This window comes from Tachypleus tridentatus, chromosome 12 (assembly GCF_004210375.1).
Source record: "Tachypleus tridentatus isolate NWPU-2018 chromosome 12, ASM421037v1, whole genome shotgun sequence".
Lineage (NCBI taxonomy): Eukaryota > Metazoa > Arthropoda > Merostomata > Xiphosura > Limulidae > Tachypleus > Tachypleus tridentatus.
Window position 1 is genome coordinate 21,544,090 of NC_134836.1, and position 27,460 is coordinate 21,571,549.

Sequence of the window (27,460 nt, forward strand, 5' to 3'; positions counted from 1 at the left end):
ACTTGGAGCCAATGAAGTTAAAACTTTCATAAGATGAAACGTTGTGGCACCGCAAAATGATAATGAAACCACTCATATGTTCTGTTTGAGATTTTCCTAATACATGTCGTAAATTTTGTCGAAAATTAAATATATCGCTGCGTTAAAAATGGTTCGACTAACTTCAAAACATGTACAAATGGCAATTACTACAAAATCGAACCCTTTTAAAAATTAAATGCAATTAGTTTAAATGCAGCGCCATCTGTTGCTCATTTTAATAACATATTTGTTCTAATTCGTATAGAGAATAATATATGTAAAAAAAAGAGAGAGAGAAATAATGGAACCAAACAGACAATTTTGTTTTAGAAAAAGGAAACCGTGTAATCATGTTATAAAATAAAAGCAAAAAATGTGAGGAGAGATAAAAACATCATAAAAACTGAAGGTGAAAATACCACGTAATTTTCTTTGTCGTGTACAGTCAAGTATGAATATTTCTCTTAGTTATATCTTAATCTGGCCCAGTAAGACAAATGCTACTATAGGAAGATAGGCATAGTCATGACTAGTAATGTATAACTTAAAAGTTTAGAACTTTATAATAGTAAATAATCTTATATATAAATCATTTATCAAGTTTAAATATCTTTTGAAGTACGATCGTTGACTATCAAATGTTCAAAGAAGTAATTTCTGTCTTCCTTTCAATTATTCCATTCTAGCTTTTTTCCGTTAATATCTAAATTGAATTAGATTAATAATGTTATAATATTTTCTAAATGCGGTTAGTCAAAGAGAAAACGTCTATAATAAAAATTTTGTAAGTATTAAATGTATCATTTATAAATCATTCTATTGAAATGTGTTTTTCTAGTCTTATTTTCAGGTACTACACGTTAACTGATTTTTTAGTGAACACAAGTCAATAAATTAAAAACTTTAGTGCTTATTATTCAAAACTGACACTAGATGGCAGTAGCTAAATTAGTAATTTACTTCCAACATTCGTCTTCTGAAAACATATGCTATTGAAAAAAAGGCGAGCGTACATAAGCTTAAGGAAATCATAAAGCCTTAATGGCCAGTTTCGATGTTATATCCCTCTTTACAGAAGTTCCAACCACTGAAGCCTGCAAGATAGCCTTAGAACTTTATATCCGAGACCCTAACCCAACTATAGACATTCCCAGTAACCAGTTAGCAACCCTCATAGAATTCACCACGATAAAGACAAACTTCATGTTCAACAACCAAAACTATGTACGAACAAATGGCCTAAGCATGGGCAACCCAGTATCACCAGTTCTAGCCAATATTTTTATGACACAAGTTGAAACACAAGCAATTAACACAGCATTACATCCACCACTATACTGGTACAGATATGTAGATGACACGGTTGCGGGATTCAAATCTACAGAACACATACTTAATTTTTTCAATCACATTAACTCTATACATCCCAACATTAACTTCACATGTGAACAGGAAGAAAGCAATCAAATATCATTTCTTAACCTCAAAATTACAAGAACCGACACACAATTCAAAACAGAAATCCACCAAAAATCACCCATACTGGACTATACATTCCTTGGGACTCAGCACATGAAACAAAACAAAAACTCAACATACTAAGAAACCAAATAAACACAGCCATAAAACTATGCTCACCAGATAAAATTAACGATGAATTAGACAAAATAAAACAATACTTCATCAACATCAATACGTTTCCTCCACAAACCGTAGAAAACATTACACGCACACACCTAGACAGAAAGCAAAATCAACCAACAAAAGTAAATATATTTCACGAATAAAAAAATCACGAAACCATATACTGCTGCACACCACATATTCCCGACATCAGCAAACAAATAACCAACATTTGGCAAAAACTAGTAACAAAACATGACATTCCAGTTAATACCAAATTTATCCAAAAACCAGGCACAAAACTAAGGTCTATACTATGTAAAAACTACACTGACAAACACCACACCAACATTATTTACAAAATACAATGTGATAACTGCCACGACTTCTATATTGGAGAAACAAGTAGAAAAATGGAAACCAGATTCAAAGAACATAAAAAGTCACTTTCACACGTTTTCGAAAACTGCAAGTCAAATAAACACAACATAACCATAGAAAACACTCAAATACTAAATAAAGAAACAAACATAAACAAACGCAAAATTAAAGAAGCCTTACTTATACAACAACTTAAACCCAAAATAAACCAATATAAAGGAACGCCTTTACACCTATATTAAATATAATAAAATAAAATTATATATTGAAACATCTAAAACCGCCCTCTATATTCCGACACTCAGCTACACAACCCCTTCCAAACATGTGGTCAGCTTCCGATCAGTTACCTCTTTCTTTCTTTGTGAACCTGACGATGACCGAAGAAGGTCGAAACGTTGTTCGCTCTTCTACGTAAAATATTTTCTCAACCCAAACGAGCCGTTTTTGCATATATAATTAGAACTAGCTTCATACATTTTGTATATAATCAATGTTGGTTTTTGTAAAGACAGAATATAGTTAGAACTAGCTTCAGACATTTCGTATATAATCAATGTTGGTTTTTGTAAAGACAGAATATAGTTAGAACTAGCTTCAGACATTTTGTATATAATCAATGTTGGTTTTTGTAAAGACAGAATATAATTAGAACTAGCTTCAGACATTTTGTATATAATCAATGTTGGTATTTGTAAAGACAGAATATAATTAGAACTAGCTTCAGACGTTGTGTATATAATCAATGTTGGTTTTTGTAAAAACAGAATATATTTAGAACTAGCTTCAGACGTTTTGTATATAATCAATGTTGGTTTTTGTAAAGACAGAATATATTTAGAACTAACTTCAGACGTTTTGTATATAATCAATGTTGGTTTTTGTAAAGACAGAATATAGTTAGAACTAGCTTCAGACGTTTCGTATATAATCAATGTTGGTTTTTGTAAAGACTGAATATAATTAGAACTTTCTTTGATCAAATCACGTGACCATTACTTTTGCTCTTTGATTCTTAGATTTCTTAAAGAAGAGGAGATAGGAACGGGTTTTAACACCAGGGTATAATTAGAAGGACTGAAGAGATGTTTAAAAACAGTTCAATAGTTCACGTTATGTACAGAATCTAACGGAAGTTATAAACAACGGTGCACAAGTTTTGTAACACGTTATGTACAGAATCTAAACGTCGACAGATACTTTGTCTATATGGGATTATTTTACTATTTCTTTTTAATTCTTTTTAGTTAGCAGAGCCCACGCTAAAAATCATTTTTCTTAACGTTTTTTTCATGCTATGTCTACTTTGGTGTAATAGAGGGTGTTACTTTGTGTTGCTTCATTTTATTTTGGCTAAAAGAATGAAATATCGGACGAATAAAACCGTAAGTTATAGGAATACATAATTTTAACATTCACTGCTATATTTATTTGTTTAATTTAATCTTAACTGTGTTTTAGAAGTTTTTAAAAATGTTTTTATTTTCTTAAGGAAGAGAAGCCGTCCACTGGTTTAATACTGAGAAGGGTGCAAGTCTTTTCGTTATTGTTGCTCTATTAGTTGGTTGCTGTAACAGAACGCTAAATATAGAATCGAGAGGTCGCCACGATCTTTCCTCCAGTTTTTTTTTTAATTAACATAATTTATAAAATCATTGCTTAAGGCACATTATTGTAAAGAAGCATTATATTCAAGACAGAAAGCTTTCAGGTAATTATAAAAACTTCATTTTACATAAACTGCTCCAAACTAGAGATATAATTATGATTCTATCGACACGTAGTTGAATATACAAGACTGCAACATGAGAAATAATCTGCGTCCGAATTACAAACGTTCCGCAGTGCCTGCAGGACTACATAATTGGTTAGTTAACCTCAATATAGCGTACTACCTGTTAAATGTCTCTCTCTCAGTGCAAGACATAGAGACAGATTTGTTTATTAGTACATGCATAACGAAGAGTTTGAAATATCCACATAAGATTATACGTATGTTTGTTTGTTGTTCAGCACAAAATTACACAGCAGGTGTCGAAACTCGATTGTTAACGTTATAAACTTTCAGACTTGCTGCTGAGCACAGAGAGCTCATCGTGTAACTTTGAGCTTAAGAAGAAATAAACATAAAAGTTCGCCTAAAATACTCAAAACATCGTAAATTTGACGTCACGAATCTAGTAAATTAGGTGAAGATCGAAAGATGAGAGTAAATAATAAAAATGAAAATCAATGAAACATTGACTTATTTTTGTTTTCAGCTGGTATGGATCCTGTCATTTAGCGGAGATTTAGTTTCATTGATATATCTCGATCTGTTTTAGTTATCGCTTATATTCAGTTATTTGATAAATCAGCTGTGAAATTATCAATCAACTTTATTTTCCCTTCAGTTGTTGTACGATTAGCGTGATATTTCCGTTTAAACGTAAACGAAGCGAAAAAGTCATAGCAGCTTGTAGAAATATTAAGAAAGAAATCAACTTGTTATCGTTATATGATAACAAACTAGGCCTTCTTTTTTTCAAATAAAATTAATAAGGTACAACACAAGGAAAGAACAACATTACAACAGCATACTTAAAACATTGCTTGTTTTCCATGACTTTGTTGGTTACGGGGTGTCAAACTCTTCACACTTTTAATCAACCTAGTGTATTCGAATCCCACTAGGGCGTAATGACTGTTTAAAAAAAAAACTATTAAAGTGAACTGTTATCTAGAATGATTCATATATTGATAATTTACAAGAAAACTTAAAACAAAGTCTCAAGTTTTATTTTAATAAAGATGAAAGTCTGTACTTAAAACTACTGTCTTTTATACATTTTAAAAAATAACAAAATGCTAGAATATTTAATAAAAGCATTAAACACCTGTCAGACGAATTACATTATAAAATAACTGACCTTTGTTTTCCCTAAAAGCAAAGCGTCCATTTCGCCCTGTGGTTGTGCCTGGCCTACGTCACTTGTCTTTCTTCGTGAAACTTTATCTGATTGGTCCATGGGTTATAAACCCATCTAGATTAAATCACAGCGAAGAAGAAACAGTGCTTATCTAGCATGATGACGTCAATAGCAAGAAGTTACAATACGGTACTGAATAATCTTTTTAATCCGTCTGTAGATTTGCTAGGGTAAAAAAAAAAGTATTCATTCACTCAACAGATAATTGATAAGAAACTTCCGAAAAAATATTTTTAGTCTGTAATTTACAAAAAGAAGCACTTAGTGAATCCAGTGATGATGTTACTATGAAGTCTGTAGTATAGAATAAAACGCATTTCTCCCTGGGTCTTAGAGTATTAAGTTTCTCTCTTGGTTTTTACAAGTACGTAAAATATACACGTCATTTTTCATAAGTGAAGTTTCAACTCTTCCTGAGGCATCGATGTTAAGCACCTGTTACAGGAGTGAGAATGAATACTAGAAACAAAGTAAAATAAAATAGTGCCTTTACAATAGTGACTGCGCTGCGATACATCTTTCATCACATGTTTCTGATGACAATCAAATGGAAACTACATAGATATTAATGGAAATAAAACGGTTGGGTTTGTTTTAAATTTCGTACAAAGCTACATGAGGGCTATATGCATTAGCCGTGCCTAATTTACCAGTGTAAGACTAGAGGGTCATCACCACCCACTGCCAACGCTTGGGTTACTCTTTTACCAATGAATAGTGGGATTGGCCGTTACATTATAACGCCCCCATGGCTGAAAAAGCGAGCATGGTTGGTGTGACGGGGATCCGAATCCGCTACTCTCGGATTACGAGTCGAGTACCTTAACCACCTGGCTATGCTGGGTCCAAATAAAATGAAAATCCCATGAGTTATTAATGACAATAAAATGAGACTAGAGAAAACGAGAATATTAATAAATCATAATGGTTAACCTTCAAGTGACGGCTCTTACTCGAAACCTTTAACCAGGTTTTTCTGATAAATTAAAAGTACAGGTCACATGTAATTAAAAAAAATTTCGTGATGAACGTTTTCAAAAATTTTTTTTGTACTTGAGTTAAGTCTGGATATATATATACATACCATAAGATCTATATAAGTCTTCCTTCTTCATTTTGTTTAATTTATATAGTAGGTTTTTTTTACCCATTTGAATTACTAACAATTGCGAAGGCGTCTGTTTAAACACATTAGTGTTATGAATTGTTTTACTAGTATTTTAAACTTTCTCTGTAGTTTGACCGTCTTATGTTTAGTGTTTTTCGTTAGTTTTCAACACAATTAATTGTTTCATATTTTTACATATTTATCGATGTAGCTTCAAATAAGTACAACAAACACGTTTAGTGTAGTGTGTGTGTTTTCCTTACAGCAAAGCCACATCGGGCTATCATGTGAGTTCACCTGATTTTAGCGTTGTAAATCACTATACTTAATGCTGTACCAGCGGGGGACTTCGGGTGTAGTTAAATTCATGCTTATAGGGTCATAACATTATGATTAAACTGTGTAATAAATGTGTACTATTACTTAGTGATGTAGTTAGGATATTGAACTTGTAATTTGCGGAATTGAATCCCGTCACCGTACATTCTTGCACTTTCAGCATTTGGAACGTGATAATGTTAAGGTCAGTTCTATTAAGTGCTGTTGATAAGCTATCTTACTTCTCGTCTATCACTTCAAAATTATGAACATCTAAAGCACACAGCCCCCCAGTCATTATGTGCGAAATTCAAGAAAAAAAATAGTCATTGAATTTTACTCTAATGAATGCTATATTGCATTCTTAGCTTAGTACAAGGACTTGGGGCTAACTTAAACCTATTAAGCTGAGCGAACATGTAGACATACTGGTAGGCTCAAAGGCTATTATTATAGATTTTAGTTTCCTTACGTATTTTGTTTACGATTTTTTGTATTTCTCGTCAGTTTATGATAAAGAATTAACCTCATTAATATGTGTGTTATAATATCGGATAATGAGAACTCATTTTTATGTGTGTGTGTAGTTATATGTTGACATAAATAACATGCAACAGCATAAAACGTTTTTCGTTTGTGAATCTCATGCTGTTTATTACTTGGCTATAAAACAAAACAATAACGGATAGCAGTTATATGATGTAATAAACATTAAACAATAACGGATAGCAGTTATATGATGTAACAAACATTAAACAATAACGGTGAGCAGTTATACGAAGTAACAAAGTTAAATAATAACGGGTAACAGTTATACGATGTAAGAAAGTTAAACAAAACTTGATATTCTAAGACATCGCCAGTCTATAATATCCCACAAAAGCTAGAATTACCCGTTTCTGTCCGCCATGACAAAAGTTAGAGCGATTCCTCGTGCATATTGGTTTTATGGCGTGCAGAGAGTTCAATAAATTTCAAACATATACAGGTTACATCTCGTTTCAATGAGGGGAATGAAAAGGCTCGAACTGTATTCTGCTGTTCACGCTACTTAAAATGTTTTGATCTATTGAGCGCTAATGTAGAATACGGTTAGAACTTGGAAGGAAAAAAACCCTGTCTGGGGATTATCTCTCCCTGCTTATATTTTATTCCACTTTCCAAATACCTCAACTCTAGTAATAAATATTTATTTACAGCCTATCTCTTGCTTTTAACGTCTGCTACATAAAACACCAACTATTTATTATAGGATGATGTACTGCGTATTAGCACTAACTATAGAATGAAGTCCTTTAGAGAAAAAATAACAATACGCTGTGAGTATATGAACTAACACCGAGTTTACAAGATCTGATGGTGTAGAAATGAGGTCACAACAAGATTCTATGACTATGTGGTGAGTACATAATGCGATCATCTGGTCTATAATTGTGTATAAATTAGACCACTTGGCTCAACTTGGCTCGAGTGGCTTAGTATCAAAAGTGTAAAACGATACTTTAACTTAGTAACGAGCATGGAGTAGAATAATTTGGTTTAATAGTTGAGCCGAATGAGGAATGTCATCATCTGGTTAAGTGCTGAACATCAGATAGGACTGGCTTTGCCCCAAGTGTGGAACACGATGAGGTGTAGAAAACGACCATACGATCAGATGGCTTTGATCTGGGTACAAATTAAATTACCTGGTGTAGAACTGGGTGTAATATCACTTGGTTTGGCATCGAATGTACAACACGATCACCTGGCTCAGTAATACCGAGTGTGAAATACAATAATTTGGCTTAGAACCAAGTATGAAATACAGTAACCTGGCTTAGAATGAGTGTAAAATACAATAATCTGGCTTAGAACTGAGTGTGAAATACAATAGCCTAGCTTAGAACTGATTGTGAAATACAATAACCTAGCTTATAATTGAGTGTAAACTACAATAACCTGGTCTAGAACTGAGTGCAAACTACAATAGCCTGGTCTAGAACTGAGTGCAAACTACAATAGCCTGGTCTAGAACTGAGTGCAAACTACAATAACCTGGTCTAGAACTGAGTGTAAACTACAATAGCCTGGTCTAGAACTGAGTGTAAACTACAATAGCCTGATCTAGAACTGAGTGCAAACTACAATAGCCTGGTCTAGAACTGAGTGTAAACTACAATAGCCTGATCTAGAACTGAGTGCAAACTACAATAGCCTGGTCTAGAACTGAGTGCAATCTACAATAACCTGGTCTAGAACTGAGTGTAAACTACAATAGCCTGGTCTAGAACTGAGTGTAAACTACAATAGCCTGGTCTAGAACTGAGTGTAAACTACAATAGCCTGGTCTAGAACTGAGTGTAAACTACAATAGCCTGGTTTAGAACTGAGTGTTCAATGAGATAATCTTGATTAGCAAGGGCCTGACTGCATACAAATAACCTGTACTTTGTGTGTACAATAAGCTTCCATGAATTATAAATTGATATTCACTAAGATACTATATGTATGTATACAGGGTATGTAACAATATCTATATATTTGTACTGCGTATACAGTAAGATAGTACACACTTGTACTAAGTATACAACAGCTCCTGTAGAAATGCACCGAGTTTACGACACAATACCATGGTATGCAATGTATGTACAACCACAATCTATAAATTATTATTGTAAGAAAGTAATATATTTAAAAGCAGAACTAGAATCCAGTACGAAAATTTTACTACTGAGTTTATTTCAAAGTATTTTGCAAAATTATTTAAACCTAATCATGAGAGTCATTTAATAAGAGATTATTACAGAACAGGGCACGTAGTACTTTCTAACTATCAAACGGCTGGATTTACAAACACATCATCATGAACGACATTAGGCAGTTTGAAAGATGACGTGTCTTTACTTGATCCGGGCCAATGTAGCTTCACAGATCGCACCCAATGGGACTAAAATTGCTAGTCTTAACGATTATTAACAAAGTTCACGAAGCTACAATTGCTACAGTATATATATATACGAACTATAATACGTCTTAAGCCTAAGGAGAGATTCATTGCCAGATTTATCAAAGTATGTAACAGTAAAAAAAACAACAAAATCCAAGGTTATCTGCTCCATTATAGAATCGATGTTTAGATGTTACTGACATAATTTACGCCACTCTGCATATAAATGTTACATCTGATAACAATCAATAATCCATAACGAGGAATAAATATATATATTCATTAATTATCTAAACATTTCTATAGATTTCCAAAAGTTGTTGATTTTCTACGAAGAACATTCAACCACACACAAACACACACACACACAGAAAAAGGAATTTTTGCCACAAATATTTGTTCTAAAAGTAGCTCTGAAAATCCAAAGAGATTCAAGTTATTTACAACACAAAAGCCAGAAACAAACTTCATTATTTGGTTTTGTTGTATGTGTTTTTATTTGTTTTTTTGTGATGGAAGATCAACGAAAAACATGCTTCGAATATCTTATTAGAAAAGTATGACCGTTCGTTGGTTTTGATCTTCTCAGATCAAACTAAAAGTTTCGCTATCTTTCGAAGAAATAGATGTGTGAACACAGCTTTACACACAAAATAATGTCAACAATTAATAGGTTTTCCTAAACAAACATTCTTATTGGTATCAGGATTATGTAGTTCATTTTCAGAAGCCTGGCAAGGCCAGGTGGTTAGGGTGCTCAACTCATAATTTGAGGGTCGTGGGTTCGAATCCTCATCACACCAAACATAATCGCCCTATCAGCCGTGGTGCCGTTATAATCTCGATATTCGTTGGTAAAAGAGTAGCCCAAGAGTTGGCGGTGGGTGGTGATGACTAGCTGCCTTCCCTCAGCTCTTACACTGTTAAATTAGGGACGGCTAGTGTAGATAGTTCTAGTATAGTTGTTTACGAAATTAAAAACAAACCACATGTCTATTAAATGTAAAAAACTTATGAAAGGATGAAATCAGACTCCTTTAAAGAGCTGTAGGAGTTCATCATTGACTGCTTTAGTGAGTTCAATGTTTGCCCAGATCTGAATGGGAAAGAACACAGGATATTACTCGATGATTTCTGGCAAACCTGCTCTTAATAAGTTTATACTATAGTTTGTTGACACTTAAACCAAATCTGAAAGCTGGCATGACAAGATTAGAGACACACCGCCAACGTTAATATTTAATGATATTATTTTACTAGCTTATTAACTCGTACTTTGATCTTGCATGAGTTAAACCCACTCCCACACCAAGCTATTGATCGATAACGTATATACTTATTTTGTTTGATACAAACATAAAATATCGTACAACTTCCTGCAATACAACCATCTGTGAATAGTTGATTAACATGTCATGAACCACATAGACTACCTTGGTCATTTCAGATTTAAAAACATATTACACATATCCACATGTTTGTTGTCAAAACTGTTTTTCCTTTTTTCCTTTAACATAGTAGTTTGTGATTATGAGGAGTAAGCCATTATCTAAGACATTATCAGAAGAAACAGGAAACGTTAAATTGTATGTTACAAACTGATACACCTGTCATTCGTCCAGGCTAGGAACATCTTAATTTACACATCATTTATTTATAACATGACATACTATTACAGCACTCACTATTACCTCACCTCTCAATATGTATGTTATTAAAACATGGTACACACTATGTGATTGTCAGAATGTGGTACACACTGTGTGATTGTCAGAGTGACTTTCTACAAACAGGTAGCTGGTGAAGTAATGGCAATATGGACGCTTCCTGTAGCTCGCTTTCAACATCCAGGTCTTGAACTGACAATCACTGAAATCAGAAGTGTTTAACGGGACGGAGTTGTAAGGGCACAGGTCAAAGTAGGAAGTGGGTAGAACCTAAGAAATGGCTCTTTAAGGTGGATGTTTTAGTTGAAACTTCATTTAAGTTTATGTGTTATTGTGATAGTGGCGGCCATTTTGTCATCACATTCCACTATAGAGGGTGCTCGCGCGCTGTTGGAGATATATAAGATACTTGTGTGCCCTCTCTCCATACAGTGTGTTATGTTATGTTAAAAAAATTTAAGAGTTTTTGATCTGGTGTAAGGACGTAGTGGCATCTATGAATACAGTTAGCGTAAACGTATGTCAAATATAATAAATACTCAATAACAGTAATAATGGTTGGGGATAAAAAAAAACCCTCAATAACATGCCCCTATTTCCATATTATCTTTCCGAAAACTTTATGTGTCTGTCTGTTTGTCTGTTATCTAACTACTTCTAGTTCGCTGGGCCAATATCAAACAGATATTGTGTGTGTGTGCTTTAAATATAGACTGAGACAAATAGTATGAACGACGACTTAACAAATACTATCCAAAATGTAGTTCTGATACATACCGTTCTAACGCTACTATATATATGTTGTAGTTCTCACATGACTTACTGTGATGCGTATTGAAAGTGTATTTAATTTAACGCACTCGACTTTCTTTATATGTACCCATGACAGTGAAAAGGTTAAATATGCATTAGAAACAATCTTTTCAAGCATACTACAAAGGTTTAGTGGATTATGTGTTACAACTTATAGTCTATGTACAATACCAACAATGTATAAAGTGTTTTAACATATATTAATATATATGTATACTGTTAAAGTTTTTAACTCATTGTTTAATAGCTAATTGTTATGACATTTAAAAACAATGCTCATACATTTAATATGGTCATTCAATTATATATCCAACAGCCGTATATGGAGTGTATTTTATAAGGGATTCATTGAGCAACAGTGCAAAGTGTCAGTACTGTTAGTATACCTAAGACATGTATAAACGTGAATCCGTCTTTCAGACATATTTTTAACAGCTGGTATTTGAATTGTGATCATGATTTATACTCTGATATCATGTCTAATGCCGAACTACAAAATCTGGAACATTTGTTCGTATTCTGTAACTCTACAAATAACTTTTTACAACTGTTAATATTTATATAAATCAGTTACAAACACAGTCATAACGGGAAATAATTGTTTGTAGGTCAGCATAAACTTTACGATAGGCCATTAAGGGTATAACAGTTTATACCGGTTTCTTAAAGTCTTTTTGTATGAAGCAGTTACGAAATGCTAGTTCTGTCCCTAAAATTACTGGTGGTGGTCACATACTGCGTCATTATTGACTAATATTACGTTCCCGGTTGTTACAGTAATTGATGTGAAGAATTTACAAAAACATCGGGCTAATTTATCCGACATATTTGTTTTGTTTTGAACTCTCGACGGCTTTTTGCATTAGTCGTCCCTAATTTAGCAGTGTAAGCAGTGGTAATCATCACCACCCACTGCCAACTTTTGGACTATTCTTTTACCAACGAATAGTGGTGTTGACTGTCACATTATAACGTCTCCAAGGCTGAAAGGGTGAGCATGTTTGGTGTGACAGGGAATCGAACCCGCGACCCTCAGATTACGAGTCGAGTGCCTAGACCACATGGCCTTGTACACTCTAAGTCATGAAAACACAAAGCTAATGAGATCCTTCGGTTCTAGAGTCAAAACTATTTGTAACAGTTGAGATCAAAATAATAGTTTTCGTAGCTTTAGCTCTATATCACTGTAAAGACAAAAGTATTGCAATTTAGCCTGGCAGGAAATTCTTTATTCCATGATTGACGGTTGAACAAACTTCTTTGTGATCATAATGGCATATTTCCAAAACTGTATAGTCATAGTTCACCCAAGTGTAAAAAACATAAAGCCTTTGTATGATTAAAGGAGGAGGACATTCATGTTTTCGCTACGTCAGAATCTTTAGACAACACGATCTCCAACAGAAATCCTTCATGAAAAGTAAAGTAAAATAAATGATTTAACTCGCCTATATAAAAACAAAGGCTTAAATAAGGTTACCGCGTGATAAACGTTTGTAGCGTTTTCACTAAAACAATAAAATATTTTCGTAAATTGTAGAGAACCGTGAAAATGATTACGTAAAATCGAATGTAGTGTATTATTTGAATGGTGAGCTTTAGAATATGTGCTTAATGTGTCAATAGTTATAACTGAATACATTCATAAAATGTAAAGCTAGTTTCAACAAGACACTTAAGCACATTTTATGGATGTAATATTACTAAACTCTGGATGTTGTAAGTTCCAAATTTACGACAACTCACTGTCTGTAGTTCACACGTTTAAAATAGAATCATGGCACGTTAAATCCCTTACACATAGTACAAATAAAATAAAACTAAAAATAATAGTAATAACATTGTAAATGCTGAACAGAATTGCCTGAAACTCAACAATGTCGTGGAAACTGTTGAGAAATGTTTGTTTTGTAAAGCACTTCAACTAAGCGTGAGAGCGTCTCATCAGTTTCTTAAAATGTTAAGTGGAGGTAGTTAGATACGTGTAAAAGAACTGAATGATATCTAAACACGAAAAAAATGTTGTTGGTTTTTACATGGTACACAGGAACTGCTGATGGCATAAAATTCAATTACTTGGTCCAAATTGTGTGTTTTTTACAGTGGCGTGATATGTAATAAAAGATTTTCCAAGTAACTGCGTGGTAACATATTCATACGCTGTTCTCACAACTGGGAGTGGTCATTATCTAGCGCAAGAAAGATAGGTCTAGACGTAAACAAAGTATGGTTGGCTGGTTTAGCGCAAAACTACATTAATGGCTACTTGCGTTCTGTCCAGTGCGAGGAATCGAGCCCCGGATTTTTAGTTCACTACCGTGTGTGTGTGTAAATTGCCAAGCAAATATATGTTTAGTCTAAAACTAATCGTCGATTATAACTCACACACACACAATAATAATAATATGAAACTAAAGACAACCTGAACTTCTATTAAAAATTAGTCACGAGGGGTGAAGATAAAATAAGTTATTTATAAATATAAGTTATTATTATTATTAAAAACATTGGTTACACTATAAACCTATTAGTCTGATACTTCCTCTGTTGGTGGTATTTTTCACTGCAACCCCAATAACACATTTGTATTTTTGGCAAAGCTATTTAGGCTGTCTGTTACCGTTTTGACGGTTTGAAGGCAGTCAGTCAGTGACATCTGAAGAAACTAACTATCACTGTTATAAAGTACTAATGGGGAATATGTTGTGGTGATTTTAACCATACTCTCCAGTTCAGAGCTCTGTCATAGGACCAAACAGCATCCAACTTCCAACTCGGTGGTGTTAACACAGCGAAGTAGAACAAATGTAAGATACCAGCATTCATACATAATGTTCATAAATATTGATGAACTGTTTTTTTTTTGTTTGTTAAGCATAAAGCAGTACAATGGACTATCTGTATCTGTGCTGTACCCCCAAGAGGAATCGATCCGTGATTGTTAACATGATTGTTTTGTTTTGAACTCTCGACGGCTTTTTGAATTAGCCGTCCCTAATTTAGCAGTGTAAGACTAGAGGGAAGGCAACTAATCATCACCACCCACTGCCAACTTTTGGACTACTCTTTTACCAACGAATAGTGGTATTGACCGTCACATTATAACGTCTCCACGGCTGAAAGGGTAAGCATGTTTGGTGTGACAGGAAATCGAACCCGCGACCCTCAGATTACGAGTCGAGTGCCTCAACCACCTGGCCATGCTGGGCCTCACGGCAGAAGTCAGTTCGGTCACAGTTTGTTTCATACACAAATACATTAGTGTGTTCTTGAAAAACTGACTTATTTAGATAAATATTTTATCGAGTTTCATAAACAATGATTTTATTTTGTTTTGTTTCATAAACAAAGCAATGTTAAATCACGCGTGTTTAGGTTATGATGACTTTATGCAAATAAACTAGAAGAATAATGTTGTGAGACCGAACAACTTTGGAGAAACCGTTCCATTCAGTCTCATTGTCCTACAAGAAACGTATTCAGTACATCAATCAGTTCTAGGAACAGTTCCAACATGACGGTACTCAACAGATTCTATTCATTCTCCTTATTTCAGTATATAACATTAATCACAAACTGTATCTCCATATTCGATAAATGCAATCTGGAAAGAAAACTTAACAAAACAACAGAAAACATGTAATTGTAATATGGTTGGGCGTGCTAAATAATTAGAAAGCACATTTACACATTGATTTGACGAATATATAAATATTATGTTACACTTTTGATTCAAAAACGTTACCATAAAGTACAGCCAACAGTATCTTCAGATGAAGTGTTAGCTGTAAAGCTAGCACAGTAAACTTATTCCACATCTGACAGATGTTTAATTTGGTTTGAGAGGAAGCAACTGGTTATCACCACTCACCACCAACTCCTGGATTGACTGTCACAACACAACACCCCATGGTTGAAAGAGCGATTATGTCCGGCAACGGGAACTTGAACCAGCGATCCGCAGATTGCGAGTAGAGCGCCCTAACCCTCAGACCATGGAAAACCTATTTTAAACTACAAAATATAAAGAATATACTGAATGTCTCCTTCAAATATTTCAGTTCGTATGCGTGAGTGACATATAATCAAAAGTCTCAGTTCTAATTATTAAAAGTACAACTATCTATCACACAAACTTTAAAACAGATGATAATCAGAGGTCATGTGATCATAAAGCATTAACAATATTAACGTATAGGACAAGTGTACGATGTTGAATATCCCAAACTATGAATGATTTACATTTCTTTACAAACAGGCTTTCTTTTATTCACAGACTGCGACTTAATTACCGAAGAAAAACATAAAAACAACAACAATTTTAATAGATACTCATGTTTAATTAGCTTTCAACTAATGGTTTTGTGTTTCCCATAATTTGACAAACCATATACACTTAAAATGCGTATTTTAAGCTCGTTTGTAAAATAATGACGCTATCTATTATTTTTATATACATAATGACTTAAGCAGTTATCTCTCTTTCTATATAGATATATAAGTAAATATATATATATATATATATAATAATGACCATATCAATCATATTCCTATACGAACATAGAGTGCTGTGGCATAAAAATATATCATTTACAATATCTCTAGTGATCTCTATATACAGAAAAAAAAATCTTTGCACAGTTTTAATTTATAACGTATGTCTCGTGCTACTGGTGTGTCTGTATTTGTTTGTTTGTAATTAAGCACAAAGTTACACGATATCATCTGCCCACCATTGGGATCGAAACTCGGTTTCTAGTGGTTTGATTTCGCAGAACTACCAGTGTGTCAATCTGTAAGTAGGAAACAGTAGTTTTAATTATGACATGTTTTATAACGAAAAAAACTGGGAAGAAGAACTGAACGTTTCGTTGTTGGATTTTTCTTAAAAATACACCGAAGTAAAAAATTAGTGTTGCATTTGAAACAGCATATGCTTGCTCTTCACTGACGACAGTTTGTTTCCTTTAAACATGACAGAGCATGCGCTAGAATCGATTATGTTCGATGAGTGTCTGCGTTGCCTGAGTATACCACATATTGTACAATGCACTCATTATCAACATCTCAGAAAACTAAAATATTGTTTATATTTTGATAACTTTGAAACGGGTTAAAAAAAATGGTAACACAGCCAGGCAAGAAATAAACATCAGTTGTTGAAAAAGGATAATATGGGATACACGAACGTTTTAGTCGAGGGAAAGGCTATCGTTTTAAAAACAAGACGGCTTGCATTTTTCAGACACAACGAATATAATGTTTACTTTCAACAACAATACGGAAATAGCCACTGTATTTGATGTACCGAAAGATGGGATTCCCGCCCTTAGCATAGATCAGTACTACGTGAACTACTTACCACCGTAAATTTCCATTTATTGACACGAACACCATTCCATAAAGGCATATTTTCAAGCCATACATCTCTTTTGTCATTGGCCGATTGTTGATTGCTAGTAAAATATTTAGTATACCATTATCAGGAGCAATACTGGCTATATCTGGGGCTCTGATTCCGAAATATACGTTTAGAAAGACGGTCAGTGAATGTTTAAACAGTCGACTTTTTAGGAACCATAGGTTCTTAATGAATAGATGGAAAACAGTAACAAGTGATTATTACACTTACAATAATGACCACCACGTGGTGTGTGAGGTATTGTTTGTTTGTGCCCACCATGGGTATCGAAACCTGACGTGAACCTGAAAAACAATCGTTACATGAAACGCCGTTTTAATAAATTTACGTTTTTTTTTAATTCCACGTTATATTTGCTCATTAGCGGTGAGGCTGGAGTCACTGTTAGCACGTGCTTCCATATTTTGACCTGGTAGCGAAATACTCAGAATAGAGAACAGTCTTATGAATAACTATCATGAATAATTGTTACTTCAATTTTAAGTTCAATAATGACGAGGAATTGGCGTTAGATTTGAAAAGTCGTTCTTGCGTCAAGGGTATTAAAAAACGATACATATAAAGAGAAGTATATCGTCAAAAATATCGTCAAACTGTTATACATTTAAGAAGTTCTTGTAGCACTTGTTAAGAATGTTACACTTCAGTACAAAAGTAACTGGCAGCGAATTTACTTTGTGATTACACATCTGGATTTTGAAGCTGTTGAACAGGGTTCGATACCACAAAACATTTCCCAGTTCTTTAAGCTGTGGTGTGTTATAAGTGTGAGAGTCAGTTATCCATTAGCGTGAATCGTAGATGGTATGGTAGTGCTGACTGGCTAGTCTCTTTCCTGTAGTCTATCATTTCAAAATTAGAGACAGATAACCCTCGAGTAGTCATGCGCGAAATTCTACGAATTCACTGGTCAGTAGTTCAAATCAAGGACAGCGCAGATAGTCTTAGTAAATTTTGCGTAAATACAAATGCATTTTCAACTGTAATAATTTCTATACGTTTAATTTATATGAATTCAAACAACAAGGTGCAATCTGACGAAAACATAAAACTTAAAACACACCATTGTGCAAAAGAATATGATATAGTTCCATGATCCTAAACTAGAGTCTAGGCATAATGATTTTAGGAGATAACGGTAATATATTCTGTGTGCAATATCTGAAAGAAACTGGGAGCCCAGTTATCGCAGTTACGATGAACGATTAACATATTCTTTTTCCTCTTAGTGGTCCAACGTTAAGCATGAGTTATAATGCTAAAAATAAGGTTTCGAGCCTCATGTTTGGCAAAATACAGATGGCCTATTTTATAACTCTGCTCTTAAAAACAAATGAACAAAAATATATTTTACAACTCAGGTCAAATTTTACGACTAGGCTTCCTAAGTTATTTTTATTCTGACTGGTGTCATGATTTCAAGTAAGGGTAGATGGTTCATATGAGAATTCCAATAAGTGTTATGTATCAGTTTAACCAAGGCAACATTATCTGCCTTTACAAAAATGTATTGTTTGTTATCAAATTTCGTATCACGAAAATAAGACTTGGATTTTTGAAATCTGGGTCTTGATATAACTATATCAAATTTAGTATAATTAACTGGAGGAAAACCAAAGAGGGCCTTTATCATTAAATTAGAATAATCAAGGAGCAAATTATTTTCATATGTTCCTGATAGAATACAGTATTTGCACAAGATGTATAATAATTATCACATATATAATATTGGACTAAAATTCTGAGCGAATTTTTCGGATCTTTTTTATTTAAACTAAAAAAAAGAAGGTGCGTTTTGCAAACATCGTACTATAAGATAGTGAGTTAATAAATGAATTCATCTGGCTTTCCATTGGAATACCATTTAACAATATGAAGATGTGTAAAATTACCGATTTTCCAGTATATATTATTTTACTTTACCCACCATCATGCACAAAGTTGAACAAAAACGTACGACTTAATGGATGAATATTTGCTGTAAATTTCTTATCAATGCTATATGTGTAGTTACCAGTTTGTTTGTTGAACTTCGCGCAAAGCTACACGAGGGCTATTATTTGCGCTAGCAGTCCATAATTTAGCTGTGTAAGACCAGAGGGAAGGCAGTTAATCATTACCACACACTGCCAACTCTTGGACTACTCTTTTACCAATGAATAATGGGATTGACCGTCACATATAACGCCCCCACGGCTAAAAGGGCGAGTATGTTTGGTGTGTGGGGGAATCGAACCTGCGACCTTTAGATTGCAAGTCGAGCGCCCTAGCCACCTGGTCATGCCGGACGGTAGTTACCACTTCGGCCACCAGTTTAGATTTCATTTCTTTGAGTCGCACGCTCAGTTCTCTTCTGGCCACACCTTTTTTTCACGCCTTAGGTGTTTTTAATCAGATTGATTGAACAGGACACACATTTTTGTTGATTTGAAATTATATTTCAAACTTAAAATAATAAACAAACCAGTGTGTGGTATATACAGGACACTCGACTCGCAATATACGGGTCACGAGCTCAAAGCCCATCACCGAATATACTTGCTATTCCAGTCAGGAAAGCATTATACTGTGACGGTAAATCCCACTCTTTTCGTTGGTACAAGATTAGCCCAAGAGATGGTGCTGAATTGTGGACGGTTAGCGCAGATAGTCCTAGAGTAGCTTTGCGTAAATTAAAAAAAAACTAACATAATTACTAAAACTTACTAGCTATTTTTAAATATATTGCATTCGCCTTACTGTAATAACCACATAGGGACGTCTACACCTTTCACGCTATCTTCTATATATTCACGTTCATCTCGAAAACGTTGAACTTGCAGTAATTATAAAACACAATACACTGTAACAGGTTTCAAGTATTCCATTACAAGTTTTTCTTTGAATCTCGTTTGCAGCAACATCAATGATCATCACTATACACTGCACTATTTAGCCTACTTGTGTTACGCATTTAGCACTATGCTCATTAGATGATGAGTGTTGTGAAAGAGATCGTTTCCCACAAAGTTCTTTTGACCTACAAACTTTGTATCTTGTTCAAGATGGTCTGTATCATTTTGATACCACCTTGGCTTTTTCGCAATCCAGAATTTTCTTCCTAAGCCTAAATTTCTTGGATCATAACAATGCACCTTGGTATATGGCAGTAAAGGGTGATATAGATGTGGGACGTTGTGGGCTTGAGCACCCACATCTTGCTCTCCCAATTTCTAATCTTTTTATGTGAGACTAGCGAATTGGAGGTTAAGGTTGATAGACGGTGTATCCCTACCGCAATGTGGGTCCTACTTCTTCAGTCACCTTCAAAACTTAGGATACATTTTATAATCCCCACGTTGTAGCTTGTACCCTAGGGACTTTTTTTAAAAAAATGCAGCGTATTTTGTTTCATTTAATGTGTTTTGTTCTGACTTAAAATTTTATTAGTTATAATATATATATTAGAACAACTTATAGGCCAAACTAACAAAAATCGGATTCTCATCAAACATTTTCAGAAACTTACAAGGGGCAAATTTGTTTTTTTAAGAAAATTATTGAAATATCACTCAAACACTAAAATAATGTCAAACTGAAATTTGTCGTCAATAATACTTCAGTCATGCAATTGAAAATAGACGTAGGAATTTCGAAATATGAAAAAACTCTAGTCGACAACAATTTCGAGACGAAAGAATTGATGAAAAATTAACTATTTTTAACTGGTCTTCTGTATAGATGTATACTAATGCAACTTACTGTATTTTATACCTTTTCTAGCATACATTAAATCTATTTAAACAAACTAAGCGTAAACTAAGATATCGAGGGACTGGATATAAAATTAATATAATAATATTTTTATTTATTTGTAAAGACAAACACATGCTTTAAATGAACACTGGACGGTTGCCTTTCTCTAAAGTCATGAATTAATTCTCTGATCTTCGTCCCTCGAAATGTCTTTTCTTCAACCAATTCACATGATATCCCGTGTAGACTATTTAATCTAACGTTTCTTACTCAATAATTGGAAAAACAAAACGTCAAATTTACCCATAGCTGCTAGCGCTACTCAAGTTCTGGCCATTTCTCATTTAACACAGGGAAAATAGTAATTTCTAGAGATCACCTTAATTGAAAGTGAAGGCCAACTCTGTCGTCTACATTCTTCGACAAGTGCATAACTAGCCACAGGCAGAACAGATACTAATCTCCAGAGAACAACAAAAGAACAAAGGAACGTGCGATATAAACTCTGTATAGACTCATAACAAATGCAAATTTTCACATTAAGACAAAACTTATACGCAGGATTTTTGTACTGATAAACAATCTTAGAATTTTTGATGACGAGAAACCCACTTGAAAGAAAATTGCATCTCAGAACGTCTGATATGAAAATTAACACTTTCACTAATAAAGCAGAGAACAACGTTTCGACCTTCTAGGTCATCTTCTGAAAATGACCTAGGAGGTCGAAACATTGTTCTCTGCTTTATTAGTAAAAGTGTTAATATCGAAACCAGACGTTCTGAGATAATACAATCTTAGAATTCATCAATTTTGATATTTTATTTTTCTCATTAAAGAAATGTTTAATTTCACATAACTGTTTTATCTCCCAGATGTCTCTCTAACTATACAGGTTCTACAATTAAAGCCCCAAGTTTGAAAATATACTGAGTTTTAGATAGATGAAGTTGTCAACTATAAAACAACACTCATTAAATGAATATGATGAACTACCAAATAGAATTATTTTTTAATTACTATTATGGTTGATCATGAATTACAGTAAAGATTAGAGTTTTAATAAATATACTTGAATTGGAATTACAGGAAATTGTTGTTGTTGTTGAATTAAGCACAAAGCTATACAATGGGCTATACTGTGCTCTGCCCACCACTGGTATCAAAACCCGGTTTTTAGCGTTGTAAGTCCGCAGACATGCCGCTGAGCTACTGGGGGGCATAAAAGGAAATGAATAGTGCCACATAAGTACTTTCACTTTTATAAAATCTCTACTTCTGACGCGAGTTTTCAGAAGTGTAAATAGTTAGTATTTACTAATAATATTATCACTCGAATTCGATATTGATTCAAAAGTATGTTATATGAATGTGTTAGTAATCAAAAAGTAGGTGGATGTTTTAGTGTATTTGTATGCTCATGTTGATTGTCTATTTGTAATAAATGTTTAAGTTGCTAGATGTTAATTTAATCAGTGTGCAACCAACATAAAGCGGTAAAATACAGAAAATTTCTGTTAATTTGTTCTAATAAGGCTTAAGAATAAAACTCGATGTTAGGGTTAAGGACATAATGAAAGGCCAATTTAACTGGAACTAACTGAAAGTCGATGTCTCTCTCACTCTGCACACTTAGATGGTGACAATTAAATGCTTTGATATTTTTTGTTAATTTACTTTGTTATTTGTTGGAGAAATATTATAGTTTAGTTCTTTTACGTGCGATATTAGTTTTTATTATTTTGTCCTCCGTTTTGGTAGGCTTAAGGTGAATATAACTTATGATTGTTATGATTTATTCTATCATAATAATTGGTGAATTCCCTTGTACACTAAATTTAAATGATTATAGAGTCAAATTGTAATCATTTTATGAAACATAAGAGGGATCACTAAGAAAGATATGTTTTCATGTAATGACTAGAAGTTGTTTTACTATTGCTTCAACATAAAAGTTATAATTCTTAGCTTCCTGAAAAGTAATAAATACGACAAAATATTTCTTAGAATTTTTAGGAAAAGAGAAATAAAATTATGCCGACATTTCTTAAAGTAGGTACTTTAGGTTATAAACATTCAAAAACACACATCCAAATTCACATTTAATTACTGAAAGGTGAAAAATAAAACAGGAGTGTTTAATACACAACATAATGATAGTTTAAGTAGAAATTCAAAAAGAAAGATAAAGAGAATAGCTTTAAAAACTCGATAATAACCAAATATATTAAATTAAAAATAGGAGGAATAAGTTTGATAACAAATATTTAACTTGAAGAAATATGCTAACATTTTTTTATAAATTGCACTGATCGGGTTATCTTTTGTTTTTCGACATGATAGAGATGAAAATGTAACAGCTAAAGTTCAAATTTTGAGTAACCGATTAAGAATCAAGGAATGCAGATTATACGATAAATTTTGAACAATTCTTACATGAACTTAAAACAGTTTGTCTTTGACGAAATACTAATGAATCGTAAAAGAGTATTTAACAAAAGTAACAGGAGTAGTTCTGGCATCTATCCATAAATATAATAAATTCAGTAAGCAGTTTAAGTCGGTAAGAACTAGAAACGCTTAATGGGTTAAAGATATAATGAAACCAGGAAAAAAGTGAAAATGAATTTACAAAGTTAGGAAAGGATTCTAGGAAAACAGGAAAAATAACTCACAAAAATTAACTAAGCTAAAAGAAAAAGAGATTAATAAACAGCTAAGATTAACAAATTTCACGCAGGTATTTCATGAGGACTTCCTAAAGTATCTAAGGAAGGAGGTTCAATAAAATCAACTGTATTTAATATTGGTAAATATAACAGTCAATTGGCAGGTTTTCTTGTGAGGAATACAAAACTGAAAGTTTTATGATGTATTTATTGCAGATCGATAGTGAATCATTATTCTCAAACATATCTTTGGATGAATCTCATGATTTAATTAGTACTCTGTTTTATAATCAGGAAGACCGAAGAAGATTCTTTAAAGATATTTCAGAAAGTTATTGGATTCAGCTAAGCAACAAATACACTTTGTATTTTATCAAGAGAGATCTGATAACGGAGTTTCTATGGGACCCAGAGTAGCAGCAGTATTGGTTAATAATCATCTATTTCATTACAAGATACGTTAAATGGCTGAGTGTTATGAAGAATAAATCCTATTTATTGCAAAGTCTATATAAATGACACTTTTTCTTCAAACACTAAGAACATTACAAAATATTTGGATTATTTAAATAGTAAACATAACAAACATAAGATTCAGATGAAAACCGAGAAGGATACAGACTACCGTTTCTAGATAAATTGGTTTAAAATAAACATGGGACTATTCAATGTAAACGGATGGCAAAAAGGCTTAGATTTCAACTATGATAGTCATATTCAGGATTTATATAGTATTAATTAGAATTTTAGGACAAAGAGCAAATGATATAGAACATAATTTTACTAGTTTAGTATGTGAATTTAATGAACAAAGTTTCTGAATTAAATTATTAAGGCTATTTGCACAAACATCATGTGCTTCCAAATATAAATAGTATAGTTAATAAATAAGAAGTGTTTGTTTCTTTATCATTTATAGGTATGGAATATTTTAAAATTAAATAAACATCTTAATCAAACATTAAAAGTTTGTATTCCTAAGTTCGGTTAACGTTTATATGAAAACAAATATGCAAGTATAAAAAATTCTTTAAAGAAAAACAAAATAAAAGAACAAAATTGCTGAAATCTATGATTATCTATTAATATCTCAGATGTAAGTTTAGGCATGCATCTTTATACATTCTTTATTTTAGAACCTTAGAATTCAGAATTAACGAATAAATTTAAATTTAAAAAAAGAAAACATGCATTAATTGTTGTTGTTCTTTGTTAGTTAAGCACAAAGCTGCACAATGGTCTATCTGAACTGTACCCACCACGGGTATCGTAACCCGATTTCTAGCGTTAAAAGTCCGCAAATAAAATGTTAGAGAAATTTGTTTTTGAATTTCGCACAAAGCTACATGAGGGCTATCTGTCCCTAATTTTGCAGTGTAAGACTAGGAGAAAAAAAAGCTGGTCATCACCACCCACCGCTAACTTTTCAGCTACTCTTTTACCAACGAATAGTGGGATTGACCGTAACATTATAACGCTCTCACAGTTGAAAGAGCAAGCATGTTTGGTGCGAAGGGGATTCAAACCGCAACCCTTAGAGTACGAGTCGAGCGCCTTAACCCACCTGGCTATGCCGGGCTTCGTAGAGTGTGTGTTTTTCTTACAGCAAAGCCACATGGGCTATCTGCTGAGCCCACCGAGGGGAATCGAACCGCTGATTTTAGCGTTGTAAATCCGGAGACATACCGCTGTTCTAGCGGGGGGCCGGCTTCGTAGAAACATATCATAAAATGTGATATGAAATTCTTAGTACAATGATAATGTATTAAGATGTAAGGAAATAATTTCTAACCTTTAGCAAAGATTTTTTATTACATAATAAAATTGATAACTTCTGTAGTTTGGGAGAAAACAAAATTATTGAAAATGTTTTTAATTATATACCATATTTAAAATAGGTTCAAAATACATACAGGAACACAGTCGTCCAGTAAAATATTAGTCTAATATCCTCAGCAAAGCTGTGTATTTTGGCTAGTCGCTAATATTTGATACGTAACGCTAATTACATACTGAGTTTCTATGTCGTTACGATTACGAGGACACCCAATTCTTACAGCCGCTGTCAAACATAGTGTTTGCAATTTACAGTCTGTCATGCCATTTCTAATGTGTGAAAACCGTTTATTCGAAATTTCTCACTTCAAAATTTCTTTATAAGATACAGACCTCTTGTCTGTAACTTTTAAGAATCTGCTTTTATTTATTACTAACAGCTTTATATGTTTGTTGTACTCTAATGCCCAATAACAAGTAAAACCCACTTAACCACTATTCGTGCTACTTCTTTTACAAAATGTTATACATTCAACTTGCCCAATCAAATTTTTGAGTACAAATATATATAGCTACTATCAGTTATTTTAAGCATTGTTAGCACTTTTAGTTTTATGGTGTATCTTTTGAAGTGATCGTGACCTTTTAAACAAGTAACAAGGCACAGAAGTTCACTTAACGTAAAATGCGTTATTTCTCTTTGTGCAAAAGTCTGAGCAGTTGAGACAAACATATTTGCAAGTTCAAACACGAGTTTTTTTATGGCAAGTGTAAAACAAAACTCATGGTTAATTTTTTATTAAACAAAAATCACATGAGAAGGAAATTGTTCACATCTGAACTGAATATTTACAAGCTCTTAAAATGTTAGCCTGCGAAGCTTCTATATGAGGTAAACTAAAAACACCCAAGCTCATTTTTAAAGAGAGCACTGGCTTCAAGAATTATTTTAAAAAATTATACAACGCAATAATATTTATCACCTGTGTTAATACACATGTATATAAGTTGTATGGGTCAGTTCTCTTGCAGAAATACTTCTATGTTTTTATATCTCTGAGAGAAATTGGATAAAGCTTTACGAAAATCTTCTGACAAAGGAGAAAGATCGAAACAAATTGTGACTTGATGAACCATGGATTTTTTCTAAATTATAGCGACAAGCTGTAAACCGAAAAGTTTGTTCAAATGAAATACCAAGTTCAAGTACTGCATCCCAAGGTAAGAAAATAATTTGTAATTAGAAATATTTGTAATTTGATAAGTAAACATAGAGCACCACAGAACCTGCATGACTATAAGGTTTCTAATCAAATATCTAAATTTTAGTGTTTTTTTTTGTTTTAAAGGAAAAGGGTTACAGAAAATAGTTTAAACGTTTTTTTTTATTCTAAACGTATTTGTTGAATTACCTAATACTTAAATAAGATGGCTGTTCTGATTAAAGATTACTGGAAGCACTTTGAAGAAAAAAAACAGTTGTGCACGGTTGATTGAAAGCTTAAAGAGACGAGTGAGATCGAATTTACATTACAAGTCTTAGGCGCAACGGTTTAATTTCACGAAACGCCCATTGAGGCCGTCGTTGTAAATCAGGGCTATCAGAGATTAAGAATCCTAGAGAAAACAGTCGGAGTTCAGAACAGTTGCAAACAACCTTTCACGTAATGAATCAACGTAAAATCTCTAACGGTTAGGCACGTAAAATCATTGCCATGGATCAGTAACGTACTGAAAGTTATTAAGTTATATGTAATAAGCTGGACGTTTACCTTTATATGTATTTTTATTGTTAAATCTCCATCTTTCTGCGAACATATTTTTACTTTTGTAAAACATTACCAACGCTTTGAATGAATTTTATCGATAGAGTGAATGCCAGCGAAAATCATTTTTGCTCAAAACCATAATCGAATATTGTACACAATGCCTGTTTCTCCTAAACAACCCAGAAATAAGCGTACTAGAGTGTGAAGTTGAGGTTTCATGGTTTGTGTCTCGTTAATGAAAAAAGTGAGTTGTAAGAGTA

The 27,460-nt window shown here is 33.3% G+C and overlaps 1 long non-coding RNA gene across 1 annotated transcript in view; it reads right to left on the bottom strand.

Moving 5' to 3' along the window:
* The window catches only part of LOC143234730 (uncharacterized), a 60,609-nt gene that overhangs the window by 18,354 nt on the left and 14,795 nt on the right, over positions 1–27,460 (bottom strand). Inside the window, exons 2-3 of the long non-coding RNA XR_013018778.1 lie at positions 15,701–15,843; positions 4,935–5,159 (exon numbers count right to left, since the gene is read on the bottom strand). This is a non-coding gene — a long non-coding RNA (uncharacterized LOC143234730). The remainder of the gene's footprint in view (positions 1–4,934; positions 5,160–15,700; positions 15,844–27,460) is intronic.